The sequence below is a fragment of the Pteropus medius genome, unplaced genomic scaffold, assembly GCF_902729225.1.
Source record: "Pteropus medius unplaced genomic scaffold, Ma_sr-lr_union100, whole genome shotgun sequence".
Taxonomy (NCBI): Eukaryota; Metazoa; Chordata; class Mammalia; order Chiroptera; family Pteropodidae; genus Pteropus; species Pteropus medius.
Window position 1 is genome coordinate 10,645,938 of NW_024344378.1, and position 24,548 is coordinate 10,670,485.

General features: G+C 42.3%; 1 pseudogene; it reads right to left on the reverse strand.

Moving 5' to 3' along the window:
* Positions 1-23,441: 23,441 nt before the first annotated feature.
* On the reverse strand, positions 23,442-23,560 carry LOC120609843 (uncharacterized; annotated as a pseudogene).
* Positions 23,561-24,548: the final 988 nt, after the last annotated feature.

A 24,548-nucleotide genomic window follows, 5' to 3' on the forward strand; every position in this document is an offset into this window, starting at 1 on the left:
TATTTTTTGCTCTTAGGGGTTCTGAACCTGTGCTGAAGAATGCCCTTAGTTCATAGAGGGTAAAATAATACCCTCATGCACCCTTGATCTCTGGCTCGAATTCGGAGACTTCAAAGCTGGATGAGGAATATAATATCACGTCTCCTAGCTCAGCTCTGGGATCCCCCTTCTCTGTTGGGTTCTACGTCCCGTGGTGGCCCTTGGGCAAGATGGGCAATAGGGCCACACCCTCCTTGGATATCCAGGAACAAAGTGGTGACACCTTGATTTCTTTCTAGTGCTCAGTCCTGAGTTTGAAGTCTCATTGCACAAGAGGTGTCCCAAGAAGAGGTAAGACGTCCACAGCCATAAAAGAAATACCGAGATAAACTGGGGCAGAAACTAGCCTGCGGTACTAAGGCAGGACGGGTGGGCGGGCGGAGGGTGGGGGTCAAGGCGGTAGGAAGAGCATCAGGGAAGTACAGCTTGCCACATGAAAAAAAAAAGCAAACTCAGATGGGAAGAAGAGAGACCTCAGGAATTTAACTTTTTATCTTGGACCAAAGAGACTATTTTGTAGCTCAGGATCTTCACTTTGGACTTCGATCTTGCTTTATTTCCAAAATGGGACTGGAGACGGGAATGATGAAGCCAAAAACATCGAACAGCATTAGCCTTGGTTGAAAACATTAGCAGCAACACACCGTGGGGCTCATCACCTCCCCTGTTCTTACCATTTCATTATAAGAGGAAAACCACAGGCCAAACCCAGCAAAGGCTGTTACATTTCACTCACAAGGCTCATGTGCTTTCTGGTGGTTTTCGAGTCTCTGAGGCACAGAAGTAATGTAAGATGGGGCTATTTAATAAGCGTTGTGGAAGGAGGAAACAAAAACACATTTTCAGTCTCTTTTGCTAAACAGCAGCCTGATTCCATTACATCCATTTAATTTACTGTTTCCAGGCTCAAGGGAATCATTTCCATGTGACATTTATCTACAAAAATTTAGGACAAAAGCAGTTGACCTGTGTCAATCAGGGTTCTTAATGGTGAATAACAGAAACCAAGTCTTTCCCTTAAAGCAGAAAAGAATTTATAAAGTGTATTAGATGACTTCTAGAATTCCCGGAGGGCTGGAGAATGAAGCTAGGAGGCTATGCAGCCAGCAACAATCCAGGAAATCAATTCTAGAGCTGTTCTGGGCCATGCTCCACTGCCTTCTCTCTAGGCAAAGAGAATGCAGCTTGCCCTGTGACTTCCTCATATTGGATGAACTTCTAGGTCCTCTATAAGCTTGCTGTAGTGGCCACCACCCTAGACGTGACGCCCCCAAATCTTAACCAGGCTCCTCTGGTCCTCAGGATGTTTCTCCTTTTCCAGAGATCTGCATGCGAATCTCCCCCACCTCTCCTGGGAAACCTAAACATATCCAATGAAAGGGTCTTATGCTTCCCAACACTGCGAGTTGGAGTCGTTCTGTCTGGAGTAGCACGTGGGGCTTCAGCTTGATAGTCAGTGAAGTTCGAAGAGATGGTCCACACCCATGGTAACTGAATCCTCTAGACTGGGTCTCCTTGTCCCCAGTTCTGCTATTGGTATGGCAGGCCTTCCTGATTCTCTGACTACTTGACCTGTTAGAGCAAGCTCATGCAGATCTCCAAAGGACAAATATTAAACTTCAAGGAGCAGTCTAGTCTAGACTCATATCAAGAAAAAATTCTCACATACACTGCAAGGCTGTATATGTGACTCAGAGTGGTCTGGTCACCTTGGAGTCCCCCAAGATAGTAAAGGACTTGCACTACCCTCTATTGGCTATTCCCATCGACACCCCTGGCAAGGTTTCCTGGCTGAACATTTCTGGAAAGGATTCTTCCATCCTTCCATTTTTCTCCGTCTCCCTCTTGGGGCAGAGGGCAGTACAGGGACTGGTGCCAATACTTGCTATTACCATGTACTGTGTCACCCTTAGTGTGTTAATGGTGCAAAGCTATATATTGAACATTTAACATGATGAAAGAAGCAGCTTGAGAATTCTGTGCCCATTTTTTCTCAGCTGAAAGCCCATCAGGAAAATATGAGAGACATTTTTTTCCTTCTACTCCAAAGAGAAGAACCAGGTTCTGTGTCCTGGATATCTAGACTTCTCTCCTCTCAGGAGAGAATTGATGCTTTTTTTCCCCCAACAGTCTAGGTTACTGCAGGAGTCAGGACTCAGCCCCCTGGAATGCCAAGGGCTCTGCAGTTGAAGGGGAGGTTGAAGGGTGTGGAGCCCCAAGGCTGGCCAGATGGGAGGAGGTGAGGCTCTGAAATGGTTAAGACCCATCCCAGCTTGCAGGTACTACCTCATGAAAGGTGACACTCTGGATGAGGGCTGGTCACTTGGAGGCCAGTGAAGGGTCAAGTACCAATGTGCAGGTCCCTAATAGCCGAGGCAAATGTCCATTGGCACTGAGCCTGACACGCAGGGAGTGGTGCTCAACATTAACTACTGGCCAGCACCTGGACCAGGCTGGCCTGGGCTCATGGAGCAAGTGAGGCTCCCTTCAGATGGAACCACAGCACGGGACAGATGGTGATGAACTGCACCCACAGTACATAAGATGATGTAAGACAAACCAGCTGAGCATTGACTCCAGACTTAGAGAATTTTTCAGGACACTTCTAAGTTCCCAGGTCCTGTGTAGCGCAAGAGTGCGGGCGGAAGCCCCAAAGAATAACATGGATATTAGACTTCTTCCTGACCCTTAACTTTATTGTGGACTAATTTTAGATAAATCAGAGAATACATGTCCACTCCTTACCCGATTTACCCTGTTGTGAACATGTTACATTTCCTTGGTTCATTTGTCAAAATTCAGAAACCATCATTAGTACATTACATTAACTAAACTTCAGACTTTATTTAGATGTCACCAGTTTTTCCACAAATGTCCTCTTTCTGTTCCAGGATCCAACCCAGGGTACCACGTTGCATTTAATCATCACGTCTCCCCAGTCTCCTCTGGTTCATGATGGTTTCTCAGTCTTCCTTCATTTTCATGACCTTGACAGTCTTTTAAAGGTTCGACAGGTATTTTTCCTCATGATTAGGCCAGGGATATGGGATCTGGGGAAGAATACCACAAGGGTGAAGTGCCTTTCTCATCGCCTCACACCAGGGTACGTGACACCCACATGACGTCACTGATCGTGGCAGCCCTCGTCCCTAGGTGAAGGTGGTGTCTGCCAGGTTTCACCACCGTAAAGATGCTATTTCCATTCCCCTATTCTATTCTTTATAAGCCACCCGACCCGTTTTTACTTGCCATAGAAAAATAACGAAATGTGATGCTACTTGCAACTGATGTCATGGAACAATTCTTGCCTATTATATTTATATTTGAACAAGGGTTTTCTTGAAGCCCTCTGCCTCGACCAAAAGTAGCAACTCTAATGGTAGGAATTTCAGGCTCTGTGACAGTTGGATGTGGGCGTGTGGGCTTAGGCGATAAATGTAAACTACGTTCTCAATCCTACCACTCAGGCAGTGGCCTGCTCATCTGCCTATATATAGGGCCAGAGCATGGGGTAGCCTGCTCACAAAATCTTGGTACAGATTTGAAAATTTAACACGCCTACACACGTACAAGGGACCATCCTACCACTTATTTTGTAATGCAGGGTGTGAGCGCAGATTTAGAAGGGGTGGTGATTGTTTACCCACGACAAATTAAGCATCTTTGGTTGAGAGTGTAATTAGAGAGGGATATGGCTCCATTTATATTTCAAGAGCAAGACCTTCCCTACACCTTTAAAATTGGAAGCTGCATAAGGACAGATATGAAAACAAGTATTGAGCCCCCACCTCAGTGTTCATGCCCACCAAATAGAAAGATGCTGCCTGCGGACATCTCCAGATGTCTCCGAAAACATCCTTATTTTCCAAACTGCTTCCCATGACTCTGAAAGTTATGCATTTTCAGGTTTAAGGCTTTAGTCAGAAAGTACTTCTGTGGTTGGACTCTGTAGATAGGCTATGACTCATACAGAATATCTGAAATGACAGTCAAAGTAGTTATTGGATCACTGTATAAGTTGTTTATTGGGCTTCTGACTCGTAGAGAAGCAAAGAATTTAACAACAAATTTAGAGCATTAAAGCATGGTAATGCTTATTCACACTTTGTGCTTCTGAAATTAAAATTCAGTTCCATAAGTCTTTGACTTGGGTCCTTAACAGAAATCATCTCATAATATCCCTTCCATGTGGGCTGTGCTACAGCAGTTCCGCAGAAGGTCAAAGCGAGGCATGGATTTGATGAAGTCTTTTTGAAGAGACCGTGGAGATTATGTTCTGAGTCTAGGAAGGCCCAGCTAAGTCTCCTGAGGCTGCCTCAAGATCAAGGCCGAAGCTCATTTTTTACATTCACCTCTACCTGGCTCTATTTCTGCCTTTTCTTTCATTCAACACCTTTTGCTAGAAAGAGGACTGCTGGGCAGACGATTAGAATAAGAGTCACAGTTTAAATAGGGTGGCAGCAGGGAGAGGGTGACATGGGACAGACAGATGAACAACCGAGAGCTTGAACCAGTGGCCAGAGTTACACAGGAGAGGAGGTGGGGTGGGGAGGGGAGGGAATTCTAGGCAAAGACAAAGGGAGCTAAAAGGCCCTGAAACGGATTTTGGGAGAATGGCAAGAAACTAACCCAACCAACTTCATGGATATAACAGTGAGATTTTGCCTCTCTTTAAAAAAAGGACATAATGATTAAACTTCATTTGGAAAAATACACATGCAACAGAGCCAAGAAGGTTTTGGGAAGGGGTAATGGGGAGAGGAAAGAGCCTTAAATATTAAAGGAGATCAGAAAGCTACTTTCAAACAGTATGCTCTGGGCATAAGAATTGGTAAATGGATAGACAGAACTGAACAGTTAACCTAGAGAGGTCACAGATATTTAAGTACTTAATAGATCATAAAGGAACCAATGAGGGCAGAATTGGATTATTCAAAAAATGTCGGAAACATTCATTGGTTATTTGTAGAAGACCGAAAATACAATCTCACCTGACATGTTGAAACATATTACTGATGGATTAGCATAGAAGTAAAACACAAAACATTTTAAAAGCAGAAGAAAATTAAAAATTAAGCACTTCCTAAGTACCACATCAGAATAAATTGTTATGAAAAAGAATGAGATTTTTAAATGAAATAAAAGAAATTCTTATGCATTTAAAGGAACACTAAACAATAAAAAGGCAAATGATAAACTATCAAAAATATTTTAACACTGTGGTAGTCAATATCCTTATTTTACAAGCAAAACTTATAAAATATTTTTTAAAAGCGCACCAGAAAAATAGATAAAAGACATGAATAAAAGTGCAGAAACCTACCAATAAATGCAAAAGAATGTTTAACCTTAGAGATAAAGAAAGAATGTTCCATAAAATGAAAAGATAGCATATTTTCACCTGTCAAAAGGGCAAAGAGTTTAAAAGAAAGGACTTGGCAATAGGTACCATGAACCTTGAAAATATGTTCATTACCTTTGACCCCAAACTCCACCTTTAAGAATCTAGCCGAAGGCTAGAATTTTGAAAATAACAACCCCATTTTTTAAAGCAAATTCGTTTTCCATAAATGTATGCTATCCGTGTCCGAAAAGCTCAAAATTATAACCGATACTCTCCTCTTTTACGTCATTTTATATTGTAAAGAGAAAGGGTTGCAGTCAGATCAGTCGCTGACATTGTGACGATAGGCAAGTTACTTAACCTCTCCGAACCTCAGTTTTTTAATCTTTAAAGTGGGCTTCTACTGTTTGATTAATTCCCTAAAGTTTTGGAGAGCACACGTAAATGCTCAAAAAATGATGGAGCCACGGTTTTCATGTCCTCAGCATTCTATTCCAACCCCTCAATATGTATTTGCTGATTTGATTTGAATTAACAGTTTACCCACCATGAGGGCTTAGGAAACTGGTAGAGAATAAAAATCCAGCAGAAGAGGAGAGAAGGAAGTGATTTCAGAAAATTCTGAGTGGGGCGCTTGCTGAAGAAAAGTAGGAGGCACCCTGCAGAATAAACCATTCAAATGCTCCCGAGGGAGGCTATCACAGAGGCTGGAGGACGTAGACAGAAGCCCTGAATCCCTAGGAGTTAAGCACTGATCACCTTAGATGCGGGCGTGATCACGCATGCACATGCATGCACTCACATAAAGGGCAAGCAGTTGGCCACACAAGTTTTCAGGCCACGTCTATCTTGAAGGAAGCCACCAAAAAGACATTGCTTCACTTGAAGCTGAAAAAACTGTCCTGAGGTCCTACAACGTGGCTGTCAGTGATGCCCGTCTTACTGAGTCAGACATTCGTGTCAACATGAACACCAGGAGGAGACGCAAAACTGGTGTGGAGACGTGGTTAACAGCGCACCTTCTGGGCAGGATGACATCTAGTTCTCTCCCAGATTCTCACTAAAGAAAGGGGAGCAGCCTGAGTTAGAGCTGGAAACGAAGGAAGACTGACCGCCACGTGCCAGCAACACGAGGAATTTCTGTGTCTACAGCTCAGACCGGAGCAGATTTAAGGAAGGGAGGACTTGATCCGGGACTGACTACGATGCAGACTCAGGCAAACTCCCTGTCCCCAGAGACCACAGCCTGTAAAACATCAAAGCCAGACGCACCATATCTGCACATTCCTGAGGCTTATATTCTCACGATCCCTTCTGCCTCTGGTTTCGCTGTCCCTCATACTGCCCCTGCTTGGCCCAAATCAGCCTGGACAGAAACTTAAACCCTTCAATGCTTTGCACAAAAAATTCACTCAGACCAATCATTTCATGAGTTCAGTTGTCTTAACTCAGCGGTTCTCTACCGGGGCAATTTTGCCTCCCAGGGGACATTTGGCAGCATCTGGAGACAGTTTTGGTTATAACAACCGAAGAAGAATTGCTAGTGGCATCTAGTAAGTAGAGGCCTGGGATGACATAGTACATAAGGTAGCCCCTCATGACACAATTATTTGGTCCCAAATGTCACTAATGTTGACATTGAGAAACTCTGCCTTAACTGAAGAGGTAAAGGTCACTAGTCTGGTGATATGACACTATGCATGGGTTCTTGCCATCTCTATGACTTCCCTTTCTTCTCTCTCTCTCTCTCTTTCTCTCTATTTCTAACAAATTCCTCTCCCTGTCTCTTGGTCCATAGTTAAACAATTGCCTTTAGCAAAGGGTTATGCTTTTGGAGTCTCATCTACTCTGTGAAGCAGCTTGTCAAATTATTTCTCCCAAATACAGCTCTCTCTCTCTGAGCTGTAGACACAGAAATTCCTCTCTAAGAAATTCTGGTAAATATGACTTCCCCCATCATATTGCACATATATGTAAAGGAACTGCTTATCTGGGAAATGAAAGGGGCTTAGACCCTCACCAATATCCACCGAGTTTGAGGGTTAGGACTAGACAGGTGAATGCATGCAGGATGGTGGGGGCAGGCAAGGGAAGGAGAAAAACACTGAGATTCTGCCAGCTTTCCAGAATCTTTAAGGAGCAGTTTTGTCCAGTGCTAGTATGTGGAATGGATAACAGTGCCAGGCAGAGTTAGGGAACCCGGGTTTGCTTGCTCAGAAGACAATGGCAAGAGAGAAAGCCCTCTGCCCAAGGAAGGGCCTGTGGCACTGCCTTTGTCCCTCCTTTTCTTCCCAACCCCCACCATGCTCTCTGCCAAAGCTGCAGGACCTCTGACCTAGCAAAGTGAAACTAGGGTGAATTTCCTTGTGTGAAAAACTCAAACAGGTGGCTCCATCATTTTGACAGATCGCACCTCAGCTCCCAAGAGCTCATCTGAGAAACTCGGCTCAGACAGAATGCACAAGACACAGAGGACTTCACAGTTCTACAGAAGGGAGCCCATCAGAGGACTCCAGTGAATATGCGGAATCAACTACGAAATCAACTCAGTGCAAAAAAAAGTTCTGATTTGTGTTCTCAATAAGACCCCAGAGGACACTGAGCTGGGGAAACAGTGAAAACAAGCTCGAGGAAGCAGACGGCTGAGAGCAGGGGAAGCGGCGCGGAGATGAAGAACGTGATTGGCAAATCGCAAACCCCAGCGGAGGCATTGGGTACCACCGACATGGAAATCAGGGAAGGGAGGGATGAGATGGAGAAATTCTCCCAGAACCCAGAGGAAAAGTAACAAAGAGATTATGGGGCAAGTTGAATAACAATAAATATTATTTCAAAAAGGGAGTGGGGAACAGGAGAAGGTGGAATGGAAGCAAAAAGGGGTGGGGAAAAGATACCCTGAACTTCCGTAGTTCAGGAGAAATGAGGATCTTCCTGGAAGGGATGAACGCAGACCTCACGAGGAAGTACGCCGTGTCCCGAGAAAAGGCGGAAATAAGCTTATGAAAGCAGAATTCAGCCAAGAGTGAGGCTCTCTAGGGCCCGGCCTGCTCTGGGCCCGCTCTCGACAGCAATAGCTGGAAAGTGTCTGCATAGCCCATACATTTTCCTCTTAACAAGACTTGCAAGAGTTTTCTAATCCGGGGGCTTTAGGAGGATGATAAAAAAGATCGGATGAAAATTACTACAATTAATTGAAGAATAATTTATATTGTGCATATGCACTTCCTGTTCATATATAACCTGCCCTTCTGATGTCGATGATAATTATAGTAATATTTCCTGAGCACAGGGGAGGTGGTGAAAACCCTCGGGTTAGCGTGACCGAGAAAACGGTGCACGTTTTGCTCTGGTCCGGGTGCCTCTTCTGCCTGTGTCCGGGCATGGCTACATATCTCTGCAGGTCCCATGCTGGTATGACAGCCAGAGTTGTCATGACTAGTCTCAGTTTTCATCAATGCCCATGTTAACAGTTCTTCTTAAGTATAGTCTCCTCGCCAGGGCAGGTGCCCTGTCTGCATGCCTGTCCCCTTAGCCTCTGCCTGTGTGTGTGCTCTTGGCATTCTGTCCTGTGTCTGCCTGCTCTGGGTGCAGTGTTTTAGCTCTTTATAGAGTGCATATCTTATGCCAGTGCAATGAGCTAACTCCGCGTTATTGGGTGGGGAAAATAAATCCCTAAGTGGAATTTGAGATGAAGGTGTATCCCCAGGCGGCAGGGACCTGGACTCTATGACACTCCCCAAGTAACGCCTTAAAACACCCTCTTGACTGCCCATTTGATCTTCGCCTGCTTTTGCAGACCCAGAGAATTCCTGTAGCTTTGAAGTTTGGAGTGAGAAATGAAAAGGACTTGGGAGCTCAGATAATGCAGGAATGTCTTCAGAAGAAAAATCTAGAAGATTCTGTAGGTAGAGTTGAAGAAATTACTTTTTTTTCTAAGTTGAAGAACTATTATATTCTTATGAAGTATTTAGATTTTTTTTTTTAACCAGGTACATGTTTTAAGTTTTTATATTTTAAGCTAGTTAAAATAAAAACAAAACAAACGAATAGTAAGGGATTGCTGGCCAGGAACAAATGAGGTGTTCGGCTCAGAGGCTGGGAGACTAGGTCTCTTTGTTAGACCCCTGGGTCTGTCAGAGCCTTATGTGAATGGCACATAATTGGAAAGAAGGAGCCAGACTGGCGAGAACAGAGAGAGAGTGGGCTGGAGAAAGAGTTCCGGCAGGAAGCCTTGAGAAGCCCAAGCGAGCCTTGTACTGTGGTTTTGACTTTAATGTGTCTAACCTCTCTCCTTACAAGACCATGTGTGGTAGGTCCCCATAGCAATGTCCTTCATGAACACGAGTAGTCCCCTCCTACGGAGACTCTGGGTTTGGCCGTGTGACTTGCTTTGGCCAATGACTTATCAGCAAACATGGTACAAGAAGCTTGAAAAATATTTGTGTATTAAGGCTTCCCCTTTCAGAATGTTGTCTCCATATGAAGAAATGCAGGCTCGCTTGTTAGAGACACGGGGTTCAGCTGACAGCCGACACCACCTTCCATGCACGCATGTGAGGCCATATTAGATCACCCAGCCCCAGCTGACCTGTCAGATAGGTGGCTTCAGCGGCATGAGCGATTCTAGGCAAGACCCACAGAAAAACCACTAGCTAAGCCCACCCCAAACTGCTGACCCATAGAATCCTGAGCAAATAAAATGGTGGTTGTTTCAAGCCACTAAATTTCAGGTGGTTTATAATGTGACGATCTATAACTGATATACATGTCGAGTGTCTCGTTACATTTATATCTAGCCCCTGTACATAAATGAATATTCCAAAGGCTTTTATTTAAGGAGGTATAGAATAAGAGAATGAAATATAGTGTGGAATAGTTAGGGTTAGGCATTTAATCTCCTAACCCTCAAGTGTATCTCTAGATTGGATATCTTGTCTTATATCACCAGGTTTAGGCAACCCTGGATGATGTTGATGAGTTCTGTTTTCTCTCTAATTGCATCAGGAGATCAGAAGTATGTTTTCAGCATTTGAAGGGGAGAAGTCGATCCGGTTCCCTCTTTGCACTTTCTTCTCCAATTAGGTAGTTCGAGGGCTTTAGGGAGAAGCCAGCGTGCCAGCTGAACTATCAGAGAGTTCATGTCACAGGGGCCCCCAGGCTACGGGACTGGTACCCTCCTGGGAACACGCCAGGTGGTGCTGGTATAAGGCGCTTGGCAAAGCATATTCCTAGATGCTACCAATGAACTTGTACATATTTCCCTCCCTTTCCATGAAGAGGAAAGGAGGAAAATCATGCTTAATGGATAGAACTACAACTGAATTTCATGGGAGTAAAACGAGCTTTGTAACTTTAAGTGCAGTCTTAGGTAAGTCTCAAACAAGTTGTTCGTCTTACGGCCCTCTGTTTGCATGTTCTAGTCATTTATTTAAATAATTTCTTAATGATTACTTTTATAATGATTGATAAGTATAATCTTAAAATGAAACAAACAGACTCTACATTAACCAGACCCCTTTTCTCAGAATGAATTATCTCATGACTCATAACTTTCTTATCTCTTCTCCATGGAGAGGTCAACCCGGCTGCATTTCAGTTGCTAGGTTTCTGAAAAATGGGTGCCCCATTTGCACCTAAGAAATGCAGTGCATGCACAGATCTGTCTTAACTTCTAAGGAAGGTTAACTTTTTCTTCTTTCCTGTAGCCTTGCCCACAGCGGAAGAAGCAGCAGTCATCCGAAGTGTTTTATTATGCAGGTGCTGCTTCTAAAAATCTTCCAGCAGCTACTGCCCCATCAAAGACAATGCCCCAGGACAGGTTTCACCAGGGTCCCACCGAATGGCATCCCAGATGGGGTGCTTCTTTGGGGGCGTCCCAGGGCTGCTGTCTGAGTGTATGACCTCGGTGAACTTGAGACTTTTTGGACGCATCAGACTTTGCCACGATTGGACATCAAAGTCTTGACTTACAGGATCTCTGGAGGTCCAATGTAAGACCCCCATCAATAATGAGCATCTCTGATTGTCATAAACAACTTATTACATCTCTATCTATTTCTTTAGCAATGCGTCAATCAAATAGCAACTGCCTATTATGAATGATCCAGTTGGCTAGGTGTAATAAGGCTCTAAAGAAGTATAAAATAAAGTTTCTGGTCAAGCACACAAGTGTTCTACATATTTATATATTAGAAAAATAAAGTCAAATCAAGAAAGACAAGAGAAAGAAAACTGAAACTGAATGTAAATAGAAGCAAATGAACCTAACTGTATTTAAAGGAATAAACACCACCATGCCGAATAGGGGTGGGGGAAGGGGGCGAACTAAATTCTAGTAATTTTTAAACATAGCACTTTGACTATATACTCTCGGTCCAGGAGAAAATGAAAAAGAACTGCTAACGAATCTTGAACTCTTTTTAGTAAGTTTGTGTAATGACATGGGTGTGGTAATGCGTGTTGTCGAACCAAACAAATGAGTAAATGTGTCAATATTTTGAGAGCCAGCATCCTCACTGCGGAGGGAGGGATGTGTAAATGTGGACTGGAGGAAAGCCAGGAAGAACCTTATGAGACTGGTCTGGAATCACAGGTATTTATGAAACATGGTTTCTACTTCTAACCTCTGAGCTTTTTTTTTTTTAATCACTTTGCTCTGTATCGTTGTCCAACCTGTTTCAGTCACAGACAATTTCCTTCCCCATTACCTCAGTATATTCAAACCCTACCTTTTCTTCATAAAGTCTTCTATTCTCTCTCTGGATGAAAGCAATTTCTACTTCTCTGAACTTCCATGGTTCCATAACTGAAATTCATTAAAATCACATTAATATTTATCTTAAGTTATCTGTGGCTGTCTTGACTGACTTACTATAGCACTTTCTGATGAAAGACTAATGTCTAATTCTCCTCTGTTTCTCACAGGGTGCTAAGGAATTCAATATGACTTGTTCAGTGAAAGAAGGGATTATTTTAACAAGAATAAATGCAACATTCTGCAAAACTCTTAAAATTTAACTTGCACATATAATAAAGAGGGAAGACGTGCCCTGATGATAAATCTTGGTTTTAACAAACTCGTCTTGGATTTACAATGTGATATGCCCTTCAGAAAGCTATTGAGGTTATAGGACACATTAGTAGAAGTATGGTACTTAGAATAAGGGAGGTGATTGGGCCACTCTATTTGGCCTTTAGCAGACTATTTTCTGATGCTTGATTTTCTGGTGTTGTGTTCAAATATTTTTGGCCATAATTTAAGAGCGTGGTGGGCAGCATGCATCGTGAGCAGAATGGAATGAACAGGATTATTTGGACTAGGAGTGAGATCCTGGGGAAGGGAAGGAGCCAAGAGAGGGGAGGATGCATAAATATTGTCTTTAAATATCTGAAATGAAGCTACATAGAAGAGGGATTCGATTTATTTTGTGTCACGCTGGGGAATAGACATAGGATGAATTTTGACGGAGACTGGTAGGAGGGAGATTTTTATCGCAGTGTAAGGAAGGCCTTTCTGACAAATAAGAGTCCTCTAATTTGGAATAGGTGATTTAGAGACAAATATTAATTTTCTTTTTCTTGGTGGTGTTTTGGGAGAGCTGGTAAAAAATGTAATACAGGTATGGAGTCAAACTGGATGATTTCTAGGTACATTTCTAGGCCACCACTAATTTCTTATGACTGTATGATGCTAATCAAGAAGAAAAGACCCAAGAAACACTTAATGAACAAAACAGCATGTGATCGAGTGCTAAACCATGAAGTATGGCCGATTATGAGAGGAGCTGGGAAAGAAGCCGTAGAGTCCTTGGGCTGGGCTTCACGGGCAATTGTTGTGGGATGAGCATGGGGAGGAAGGGATGGGACCTTCTGGCTGAAGGTCCAGCCTAAGCAAAGGGGGAGGTTTGTGCACAGCAGTGAAGCGGAGCTGGGAACTCGGGCTGAGAAACAATGCTCGACAGGAATGTGGGGTCAAATTGTGCTTTGAAAGTTTATCAGAGGAATTAAGGCAAAAAAAAAAGTACAACTATGCCCTGCATTTGAAGCTCTAGTTCTTCTTTCTGCCAATCACTATCACTAGCTGAGTGACCATGAGTAAATCACCTTTTCTGGACCTTTACTTCACCACTTTGCAAATAAGGAGACTAGATGAAATGGTTGGGATTCCTTTCCTCTACAAGGCACTGACTCTTTGAGATAAATTATTGGCTGCCACTATAGATTCGTGAGCAAAACAGGGATATGAGAGAAGTATTTTAGGAAGATTGATTTCATATGCAGGGTAGATGAAGTTGGGAGAGAGTGAAGGTGGGAAGAACAGCTGAGAAGCAACTCCAGTAACGGTTTCTCAAAATAATGTCATTCAACTTTAATATCGTTTACTCAGAGTTTTATGCCAAAGTGTCAGGAAGCACGGAGTTTAGTCCCTTGTAGGACAACTTTGTTTCTGGGTCAAATTAATTGATTGCCTTCATGAGTAATTAAAAAAATGCGATGCTGACATGATCACTCCAAACACTGCATCCGATGACCTAAATCTGACGAATGTTTCTTTGTTGCAGACTTGCACGAGAACAGTTTCAATAATGGCTCCCTCCGTGGAGTGTTTTTTTCTGTTACCATGTCTTGCAAGGGATTCAGCACCATCTACAAAAATACTGAGACAGAGGCGTTTTCCCATGTCATTTTTTTTTTCTCAGCAATTGGCTGGAGATGGCCTAATCCAAACCTGGCCGGCCCTAAAGTTAAGAATACTGACCTTTTATCCCTGTTCTTTTCAGCAGGCTCTTTGTTTCATGATAGAGTTTCATCCTGAGCTCTAGAAGAGTTATTACAATGACAGTTTGCTCTGGTTCTTAAAATAAAATGCTTTCCACAGAGAGCTGAATGCCCCCGGGCTGATGCTGGGAGGTGGTGAGTCCTCCTTAGGTCACTGGTTTGCGGTTGGCCAGACCGAAAGGGAAGGAAAGTCATGACCACCTTATGGTGACTGCAGCTGGCAGAGGCCATGGGTGAGATGGAAGGGGAGCAGAGGAGTCTTTGATCACTGGAAGTGGATGCTTCAGTGAGCTAGAAACACTAATTAGAGAACCATTAGGTTGTAGGTCAGTGGCTGGAATGTCTTCGGAGAGTGGCCTGACCGTGATGTTATATGATGGGTACTGCCCAGTGACTAATCGGAGAGGCGTGAGAAGCTACAGTCTACAAATCTCAGCTCACAGTGGCGTGGTTACACTGAGTTCATAAACTAAGTGACTTCAAGGTGGCCCAAATGAATTGAGGTGTGGGAGAGCCTGGGTGGGCCACCGGGAACACCTCTTTGTCATTTCTTTTTGAGTGGAAATCAGTCACCCCAGAACCCCACCTCTGCCTTTCTTTCTTTTCTGCCCTTCGGTTCTTCTGTCATTCATTGCCTGAACAGAAAACACATTTGAGTGAAGGAGGATTAAAGGACACAAAAACAAACCAACCAACCAACCAAAACTTGACTTAGTGGGTGACATCAGTGCGAATTGTGGCTTCACACACCTTTGATCACATAAGGCACAATGTAGCCTCTTTTGTCTTTTTCTCTTATTGTCAAAGTGAGGTCTGTGGCGTTTTTTTTGTTTTTGTTTTTGTTTTTGTTTTGTGTTTGCTAGCTTAAGGCTCTACAATGAGATAACCACAGAAATTAAGATAAAGCCTTTAAAAACTTGCATAACGACTTGGCATTGTTATGACGGCAAGCACATTTTTATTGTGTTTTACCAATGCATTGGTCTCTAGTGCTCTGAAAACGTAAAAAATGGTCCTTAATCACAGGTAGTTTGAGAAACACTGCTTGGTGCTCCATCAAATACTGCGTGGTGCTCCATCATTTCATCAGTGAAAAATTTCCAAAGGGCCTATTAGACACAGGTGTCAGCTCTGGGAAAACAAGCCTCCGAGATGCTGACAGTTTGTGCTTTGTATGGCTAACTAATGATTTGGGGGTGATGTCTGGGTCTTGCCCCAGTCAAGGCAGATTCCGGAAAGAAAGGTGCCATATCTCAATCTTTTTTGGTGTCTACCTAAGTTTCTGGCACAGTGCTGAGAATGGAGTTGACACACATTAAGTACTTGTTGAGTAAAATTATTAGTTTGCGTTAGTGGTAACAAACGTGATATAAGGTTTCACAGCAGTGTTTGGCTACAGCAAGTCGGTGGGCTCTGGCCTTTCTGTGTCCCTGCTCTTTCTATACCCCCCTGAAGATAAATTTCTGGGACACAAACATGGGCTGGAAATGGCTCTACTTTTGAACTTAAATAAAACCCCAAATCTAAAAATGAGTGGCATCTAGAAGGATTATTTAAAGGAAGCCAAACTCTTGCTAGACAACTCATGTGGTCTTGCTTATCTGTTAATTATCTTTTAAAAATTTCCTTTTGGGTGATTGGAGGCAAGAGTTCTCAAGTAAATGTATACCTATGGTGCCAACAAATGGCACATGACCGATTTCATTGTACTGCTGGATTTCAGTAGCACCCACTTGTCTCGGTAAGAATCAAAGCCCTGGAGAAATGGAAGGGGCCTCAGCAATGAGCTTCTCCTGGATTTTTTTATTTCACAGTAGAGCAACTGAGATGCAGAGAGAGTAAGTGACTTGCCTTTTTGGTCATAAACTGTAATCATTGTCAAGGATTTATGATGCAAACATAACTTACTTTGGGCCAAAGTTTGATAATACAAACTCTCACCACTAAAATGTACTCGGTTGCAAAGGAAAACCTCAGTGATTTGACATTTATTCAGGTCACAGGAAGGCCAAGTACATAAGTTAGCAAGACTGTGCGTCTAAACCTGAGGGAGAGCTTTTCATGGGAACTAACGAGCTGAGGGCCAGGAATCTATGACCCCTAGGGCATGCTGGCAGTTGAAAAAAGGTTCAAGACCAATCAAAAATTGTTTGCTAAGTCCATTTTTATTTAGTATAAATGTAATATAGCATAAAGAGCCCCAATAATCTCCAGGGTGGCCTATGTTTGAATCCTTCTGACAATCCCCTAGTGCAGAGTTTCTCAGCCTTGGTGCTACTGACATTTTGAGATAGATAATGGTGTTGGGGCTTTATCCTGTGCATCGTAGGATGTTTAGCAGCATCCCTGGCCTCTCCCCTCTAGATGTTAGTAACACGTCCCCAGTTGTGGCAACTGAAAGCGTTTCCAGACATTGCCAAACGTCCCCTGAGGGGCAAAATTGCCCTTGGTTGAGCACCACTGCTGTCGTGGGATGGTCACCTAGAGTTGTGGTAGAATTAAAAACTTACCAGTGTGATGACAAGATGCTTGACATCATTAGTCGTTAGAGAAATGCAAACTACAGCTATAGCGAGATATGGCTGCGTTAAAAAAAAAAAAAATGACAACACTGAGTGCTGACAAAAATGCAGAGAACTGGAAGTCATACGTGGCTGGTGGAAATGCAAAATAGTTCAGCCAACTTGGAAAACAGATCGGCAGTTTCTTCTAAAACTACACATACACCAATTCTAGGACCCAGCGGTACTGCTCACAAGTATTTATGCAAGTGAAATGAAAACTAGTGTTCGCACAAAAACTTGTATGTGTAACTGCCAAAATAATAGAAAGAACCCAAATGTCCCTCAGGTTTTGTGTGGATGAATGCCCTCTCTGGTACATCTATATAATGGAATACTATTCAGCAACTAAAAATAGTGAACTACTGATACACGCAACAACATGGTAGTGATTCTCAAATACATTATGCTGTATGAAAGAAACCAGGCTCAAGAACTATAGGATGCGTGATCTCATTTATATGACATCCTGAGAAAGGCTAAATTGTAGGGACAGAAAACAGATTCCTCTTACCAGAAACTAGAAGTGAGGGAGAAAGGTTGCCTACGAAGGGCACAGGGGAAATTTTTTAGGTGATAAAACTCTGATACTTTGATTGTGGTTGTGGTTACATGGCTGCTTGCATTTGTCAAAATTCGCGGGACTGTCTGCTAAAAAGGGTGCATTTTCCTGTATGTAATACGTACGAACTTCTGTTCATATTAATTTTAAAACATGAAAAAATTGTGCCAGTGTTATCAGAATAAAGTAAGCTAAAAAAAAATACAGTTCTCAACCTTTTCCAAGCTAAAAACTCACACTGTTCTTAGTAAACCGGCTGGAAGACAAACAGTCAAATTTTGTTTCCATAGCAAAGGCCCACGCTGTGATTTAATATTCACTGGGTGCACCAAATGGCCCGGACAGTATATACATATAAAAGAAGGCAGTCCTTGCCCTGAAGGTAAAACAAACCTTGAGCCAAGCTCTGGCCCATTAACTAACCTCGGACAGGTCTGGCTTTTTCCTGTCTATTTCTCTGTTCACACACTTCTCCTTGGAAGAATGAATGCCCTCCTCTCAATCTCAATCCCGCCATTTCCCACCTCTTTACTGAGATCATTTAAAAAATACTCCAGGCTACAGTCTTCCCTCCCTTTCCTGAACTCCTGCGGTATTTGTTGTGTGCATCGTTGGGCAGACACTTCCCATAGCATGCTCCTTAAACTCATTTATATTTTTAAATTTTATGCAAATATATGCATGTCCTGTAGTCACAGGTTTTAGAGAAACCTCTGGGGCAGGAACTGCTCCTTACACTTTGTATTGTAGGGGTCCTGCAAAGAACAGGTGTTTAATTAGCGTTTGGTGATGATGATGATGATGATGATGATAATGATAATGATGAGCACTGGGTGGTCCACTCCTTCTCTGGTTTAAGAATATACTTTTGCTTACATTGAGTGTTTAAAATTTGGATAAAAGAAGAATAGAAAGCGAATCTAGGGGGACAGAAGACTATCCAGCATTCCTCTCAATCACCTCAGTGTGAGAAAGTTATGCAGAAGAGAAATCAAGAATTTTAATTGGTAAGCTTACTCATCTTGAGATAAGAGAGTATGTTTCGGGCCCCACTAAACCATCTTTAGGGTTGGGCTCACAGTTTCCCAGAGGGAATATTTTAGCCTGTATCCCCTACTGAGCTGCCAAGAATAATGATTTTAGGTGTGAGACTAAAAATTTCTCCCAGAAGGCTGTCTTCAAGGTCAAGGGGGCCATTCCAGACTGAAATGAGAGATCCATTGACAGGCGAGAAGGGCTGAGTGAAGCAAAGCTCACTGGGGGACTAATGGCATCTGGTCCCCTTGTTTGAATCTCTTCCCCTTATCCTAACTGTTCTCTGTTTTATTCTTGAAAGATGAAAATGCAGAAAAAACAAACTGCAATAAGAGGAGTTATAATAAAAAAATAACGTACAAAAAATTTCAATATAGGAAAAAATAGAAGTTCTCCAAAGGTCAAGAGAAGACCCTTCTATTGTATTGGAAAGCCTAGAAGATGCCAACCAGCAACCTACAGTGTTAAAGCAGAAAACTGAAAAGGATTCTTTTCAGGAGAAACTTAAAGAGGACCAGAGAAAGATCTAGTCAAGATCTACAAGAGGACTTGGTCCAAAGTACTTCTGGCTGTGTTTGACCTTTGGTTTCAGCCACAGGTGTGTATCTGAGGCTGGAAATACCCAGGTAGGTTACATTCGGTGCTTTCCCCTGCAAGCCAAGGATAAGCAAAACTCAGCTGAAACTATTATCAGCCCTCTCCCTCTCCACACTCCTCTGAAGCTCCTCTACTCCAAGCCAGGGTAGATCAAGCCCACAAGAAACCAAACACAGGAAAGACCCTCCATATTTCCAATGGGCAGTGTATGTTATCTTTTCTGACTTCCACTGAAACCCCCTTGGCCTTGGTCAGAAGTTAGGGGGCAAAATACAAAGTAGATCACAGAAAGAATAGCAGAATGTTACCTAGAAGTACAATTTAAAGTTCAATGCCTATAAACATTTATTTCATTTCTCTTCCCTCTGGTATAATTCCACAGAGGTCAAGTTTATCAAAACACGGGAGCCTTCTTTCCTCCAAAGTGGATGTTGCGCTGAAAATGTTTTCTTGAAGCGAGATGGGGTAAGTCTCTCCTCTGAGTTCCAACTCTCACAAAATTTGAAAATGACAAAATGACATGTTGGAATCCGAGCTTGCAGATTCCACATTTACTAGTTACTAATAGATAAGGCTGGAAGGATTGTGGCTTCAAAGTACATGTTTTGGAAATTATGTAAATATGTATGTTTATACAATGGATTATGAAAACCCTTTAAAAACAAACTTGGGTATTTACATCAGAGACCTTCAGACTCCAAAAAAGTTGTTATGCTCTATTGTGTCAACTTCCATTCACCAGCATGAGGTCTTTTAAAAAATATTGCCTTGCAATGAAATCTTGAGAGAAAAACACACACACACACACACACACACACACACACACACACACACACACACACACACAAGGCTGAATAGCCCTCCCTCCAGACTACTACTCTGCATAATTTAAGGGATGAAAAAAGACTATCTCTCAGTGTAGGGAAATTACAAACTGTGACAAGAAATAAGGATAGAAAATTGAAGCAAACTCTAACATAAGTAAGCTGAAACTCTATAAAAAGGGAAGAACATAAGTATTTACTTTTTTCTGCATTAATGAACTTTGTGAAACGAGGGACAGAATAATTTAATTCTTGGGGGGAAATGTGCTTTCATCTTCAAAGCACTTTCATTTGAATGAAATAGCTCCGTGAAATAAAAACAAAAGTGTCTAAGCTGATTGGTACTCATTGCAATATTTTTGAAATGATGTGCTTTTTAATTTGATACATCAGAGATCCTCACGATACCTCTGGAAGTGCAGTTGAATGCTTTTCATGTCTTTCTTTTGCCCATAATACCAACACTTTAATCTTTCATTTTCTAATAGGAACATTTTTCCTATGGGAACCATCCTGTTTGTTTGTTAATAGTTCTCTAAAGTAGTGGTCATAGAGAATCTGTAAAACGTTGAATGCCAGATCTCAAACATATTTATTGAAAAATAGCAAATCGTAGATTAATATCTATGATATGATGCCTGTAACATTTTTAAAGTATCAAAACAATATTCTATGAGGTAGCTGTGTGTTTATAGATGGTACAGGTGTAAAACCTTGGGAAAAGATGCTTGCTAAATTCATGACAGAGGTTACCTCTGGAGAAGGAGAGGGGACAATGGCCTTGGGCAGGGAACCAAGGAACTTCAACTTTATTTTTTGTGGTTTTAGAAGATCTTGAGCTATGTCCCAATGTTAATATTAACCAATTCTAGTAGGTGGTGGTATGTAGATATCTGTTTCTAATTATGTTTACTTTTTTATTCTCTTTCATTTCTGTTCACTAAAATATAAAATTTGAAGGAAAAGGAAAACCCCGTTGAGCTCAATTGAACTCACTGATGCGAGTGCCAATTACGAATGAAGCAGCTGTTATAGGAGAGAAACAAATATAAATTCGAATGATAGAAAATCAAACCGGACGCTTTGTGTAAGGTCCTCCTGTTGAATTCTTGGATGAGAAGAAGTCAGTCTCCCCCCAAACAGAAACCTGCTGGTCCGCTGCTGGTAACCCCTGCGCGCCGCTCCCATGGACCAGATTCTCTCTTTCGTGGCTCTCGTACACTCCTTCCCCTCCTCTGGAATCCCTCCTCCCCATGTTTTCTTTCTTACTTTCTTTTCTTTTCCTTTTTTCTCCTCTCCACGTTTTCTGCATCATCAAGATCACAGTTCACAGTAAAAAATCTTTAACTATACTACCACTCTAGATGGGGGAATACAGACTAAAGACAGTAAGATTCTACCCTGTTTCATCAATGCACCGTGATTCAGTAGAGCTTGCTTATCAGGCCTTTATCCTGACGTCAGATTTCTCTCTCCTGCTCCTGCCTGCGGTCTAAGCCAGGACTCTCCCAATTCTCCTGGTCACTCACTGCACAGGTGAGAGCTTCCTTCTGGCAAGACCTTACATCAAGCAGCTTTTAGATACTTTAGTCTCCTATTTACAGCAATCCGTTTGATTTAGCTTCCCATTTCTTGAACACATGCCTGCGAGGACAAACTCCCTCATGTACTGCTCCTGGGTTTTGAGCCTTTCATTCCTGTTGTGCCTCAGCCCGTTCATGTATTTATTCCATTCTGGTCTGTTTTCCAGCCCTGAGGTTTGAAATTACTCATCCCATTTCATGGGTGGCTGGTAGAGGGATTTTTCAAATCTTCATATATTTAGGGGAGGTTTATAATAAAACAATAAACGTGCTGGAATTTTCAGAACTCTAGACTTTCCTATAGAGAAAAAGAAAAATAGAAATATGGAAGGATAGACACCTGAGGCTATTGGGTGACCCAACTAATCAATTTCTAGTTTGCCCTATTAGCAGTCCATGTGATTCTCTTTTTAAAAGTTATTTTCCCCTTATTTTTTTCTTGGGTTCGTCCACATATTCTAATAGCGTGGTTATGGTAGAAAGAGTATAGAAGGCATTTAGGCGCTGAAACTTGACTGGCCTGGATTCAAGCTCTCTTCACCGAGTTCCTGGGTCTCAGTCTCAGAAGATGAAAATAATAATACTGAGATCTTTCTGTAAGTACGAGATACAAAACAAAACAAAACAAAACAAGACTCTACTTTTCACAAACTACCAAACCAAACCCTCAGAATCTATCCACACTATGCAGCAAGAATAATCACCCGTGAGATGATTTTCATACTGAACTTCCCTGATGGGGCAGGTACATGCAAGATATCTGACTCTGGGACTTCAGTTCAGCTGCTCTGGAAAACAGCCTTCTTTCAAAGTGAACAATTCCAGCAGGAGACTGGTGCTCGGACTGCATGACTGCTAAGGTCCTTTGGATGCTAGGATTCCGTGGCTCTATGAATATAAATGGTTTTCTAGAAAGAAATTAAGGTGTCAAGTTAAATTTGCACTCATTTACACAGAATCACCAGACTTGATAGAAGTTCCAGTAAGTTTACCTACTTGTTTAAAAAAAAACCACCAAAAAAAAAAAAAAAACCAAAAAAAAAAAAAAAAAACAGGTCTTCTACTTGACGACAGACAGGGGGGAGTTGGACTGCTTCATGGAAAAACTTATCTGCAGCGCGACAAACTGAAAAAGGAATTTAGAAGGCCTCTGCGTCCCGTCCACTTCCAGGAGCACTTATCGTCTCTTTTTCAAAGTCGGTTGTTGGCTGTAAAGTTTATGAAGTGTTTTCTCTAGGAGATCTCAGAAATCCTTCTGAAGCATCGGGGCTCCCAGAAGACGCATCTCAGGGGAAGGGAGGGGGCTATCATGATCTAGATTCCAAACGTAAAATTCTCAAACCAGCACAGTTCTAGAGAACCCATTTTTGAAATAACATCTAAGGAGCAAGTAGGTAATGAGAAAAACGATTCTTATTTGCAACAAAAAGTACTTTTTGTGGCCATAATCACTGCATTTTTATGACATATTTCAGAGAGGTTAAAATGAGGTTAAAATAAAAGGAAAAACTAAATGCTAGAAAGAAAATTCTGACGGAGGATATCTTTAGACTGATGGCATAGCTTCCCAATGAAAATTATGAACTTTTAACTGATTTTTAACCAAGAAAATAGTAGCTAACTATGTATCATAGGTATGTGAATCTGAAACATGATTATACAACAGAATTTGAGCAACTGAACCACATTCTGCACATTTTAACACTTGATTACATATATTTCCTTCTAGTTTTGAGTGCGATCAGACTCTAAGTTCTTTGGAAATGTTTTTGGACTTTAGAATTCAGCACAGGTGTATAGATAGGCTTCAGTACACACTCAATAATCAGCTTTACAGAGATGCTTCATGTTCATTTCTGGGCGATTGTCAATTAGCCAGGACTCTACGCCCCTGTCCCCAGGCGTTGTGCATGATGTGTACCCCTACGTATGGCAGCTATTTCTTTCTTTACCTTTCCTCCCTCCCTCCCTCCCTCCCTCCTCTTCCCTCCCTCCCTTCCCCTTCCTTCCTTCCTTCCACCTTTTTCTTTCTTTAGACGAGGCAATCCTTGGTTGACCTCATAGATTGCAAGGACCTCATTAGCTTACAATCCCTTATTTTTTTGTTTTTATTTTTAATGCCTACAGCACCTGTTCTTCCTAGGTGGTCTCCCATTCACGTACTAACCAGGCCCGACCCTGCTTAGCTTCCAAGATCAGACGGAATCGGGCTCGTTCAGGGTGGCATGGCCATAGACCCATGGCAGCTATTTAAAAGTCTCCTGTTCAACTGAGTTCGATAGCCTACTATGTCCTCAGGCTCTATGGATGTGGAAGTTTGAATTTCCCCAAATCAGGGGAACTCATGGAAAAATACTGTGGGGGTAAGACCCGAGAAATGAGTTATACAGGGTACAGCTCAGAAGGAAAAGCACATATTCCATGATGTGTGAGAAAAGTAACATCATGGCCTGAAAAAAAAAAATTGAGTGAAAAAAGAAGAAGCTACTAATTAAAAATGTGATCTTCTATCAACATATGCAGATGGATCCTTGAATCTTGCACCTTTGGACATCTTGAGCGTCTGCAATTACCCAGGACATCGTGACACAGGGTCAAGGTAGGGAGAATGGAGCCATTGAATAAACTGCAGCCTTCACCCCCCAACTCTGGGGTGATTTGGAAAGTTACTCTCTTGACGGAAAACCAAGCTGCCACCACCAGCCTGGCGAAGCATGATGAGAATCGGAGAGCCCAGCAGGGAGGTGGAGAGTGCTCCCATTTCAGTGTCCATAAAGGGACATTTTCCTGTCCAAGGTAGGGAGCAGCCTAGAACATGACATGTGAGTGGGCGGGAGTGGATAAGAAGAGGGCTCTGGAGGACAGTGCTAGGGTACAGCCATTTCCCAGTCTTGTGTTCTGGGGCAAGTTATTTGACCTCACTAAGCCTCAGTTTCCTCATCAGTAAAATGCGATGATACAATACTTGTCTCACCCCGTTCCCTCAGATCGAGTGACGTAATCCATAAGAGCGTTTAGTACAGTGCTAAATAAAATAAGATAAATACCATATGATTTCATGTATATACGGAATCTAAAGAACAAAAAGAACAAACTAATCAAAAACAGACTCACAAATATAGTGGACAATTTGGTGATGGACAGTGGGGGCGTTGGGGAGCTGGGAGAATGGGGTGAAGGGTTAAAGAAATACAAATTAGTAGCTGAAGGATGGTCACGGGGATG